The following is a 1,759-nucleotide window of genomic DNA, read 5'->3' as shown; positions in this document are numbered from 1 at the left end:
TTGTGACTTCTGGATTAAGAAAGCAGCTTGAAGACATGCTTCTAATTTTGCCTTACCTCAAGTCAATAAAAATTTAAGGAAGGGATTTTTTTTTTAAAGAGAAAACTACAAATCAGAAAAATATGAAAAGAAAAATTTAGCAAAATTATGGGAACTAGAGGAAGGTAGGTAAGTACAAACTGACTTAGTACACCCAAGAAAACTATTCTCTCTCTAGTACTGGGAAAATGTGAGAGCCAACCAACTTACACCACAGTGTTCAAAAGACAAAGAAACTGCCTTTGAAACAGGCAGTGAAAGAAAGTCTAAGATAAAAAAAAAACTTCTGTGAAAACTACTTCTTACAGTCATCCAGTGCAGATGGTGGGACCTGCCCTACTATAATATAGACTAAATGTTTGTGCCCCCAATGCATGTGCTGAAACCCTAACACCCAGTGTGATAGTATTGGGAGATGGGGCCCTCAGGATGAGATTAGAGCCCTTAGATAAGAAGAGCAAGCTTCTCTGCCTGTCTCTCTGCTCTCCATCCTGTGAGGATACAATGAGAAAATGGCCATCTGCAAACCAGGAAGTAAGAGTGCCCTCACCAAACACTGGATTTACTAGCACCTTCATCTTGGGCTCCCCAAACTCCAGGACTATGAGAAATAAATATTTGTTATTTAAACCACCTAGTCAAAGGTAATTTCTATAGTAGCCCAAGTAGAGTTAAGACCTCCTCCCCATGCAATGAACAGGTTGGATGTCCACCCTGATGACACCAGGCACACCTTGAGAGGTAAGACAAAATTCTACTACATCATGAAACTATCTGGGCAGAGCAGGACAGCACACATGCTGGTGTGGAATTGGCTTGAGTGTCTTAAGAGAGAGTCTGAGTAAGTGGCTATGGGTTTTATCATAATTGGGGGATGGGATTACAGAAGAATTCACTCCTGGAATGGTTAGAACTTCCCTCTGACCCAGGGGAAGGAGTGCCCTAGCTTTATTATGAACTTGCCCAAATAGGCAGCAGAAAGGGAAGGTATAAACTGGGTTTTGGAAGCTCTCAAGAGTCAAAGACTTGAACAAATAGAGTCAGACTCGACTCTACTACTTAAAAAGTTAAGCCTTCTAGATTCTCTCTTGGACTCTACTGAAAAATTCACCCTTGCAACTTCAAGAGAAATCTGGGAGCTTGTTCTTTGAAGAAACTAAAAGCAAAGTATTTGGACTGAAGATCCTGACACAGATTAGAGCTGAAGTACATATTAGAATTAAGTGATAAAATGCATATCTAATACTGAACACAGGTATCCTTCCCTACTCACATTCTAGATCACCCTACTGTGATGGTAACTCAGCTGATAGACATGGCCTGCGGTTCAAGCTCTGAAAAGAGCCCCTGATGAGCTTTGAAGGTTCCTGCCCTCATTCTTAATATTAAATAGATATTCAGAGATTACCAACTATCTGAGGAAATCTATTCCCATGAACATTAGAAATTAAAATAAAACTGATCTCCCTCACACACAAAAAGCATTTTGGAGTAAATAATGCAGGTGCCTGGGAGGTCGGGATGAAAAGAATTAATAAAACTCAAGGAAGTAAAAAAAAAATTCTGCATCCATGAAAGAAGAACAGGGTTCTATAAAAAAATTGAAAGAGAAAAGAGATATCAGAATTGAGTACATAATGATAGAAGTGAAGCCATCAGAGGGTTAGAAAATAAAGGACATCTCCTAGAAAGTAGAGCATAAAGAAAAAGAGACAGAAAA

Source organism: Phyllostomus hastatus, unplaced genomic scaffold, assembly GCF_019186645.2.
Source record: "Phyllostomus hastatus isolate PE091 unplaced genomic scaffold, TTU_PhHast_1.1 phas_contig_86, whole genome shotgun sequence".
In the NCBI taxonomy this organism is placed as follows: domain Eukaryota; kingdom Metazoa; phylum Chordata; class Mammalia; order Chiroptera; family Phyllostomidae; genus Phyllostomus; species Phyllostomus hastatus.
The sequence above is the reverse complement of the archived record's forward strand: the minus strand, read 5'-3'. Positions refer to the sequence as shown.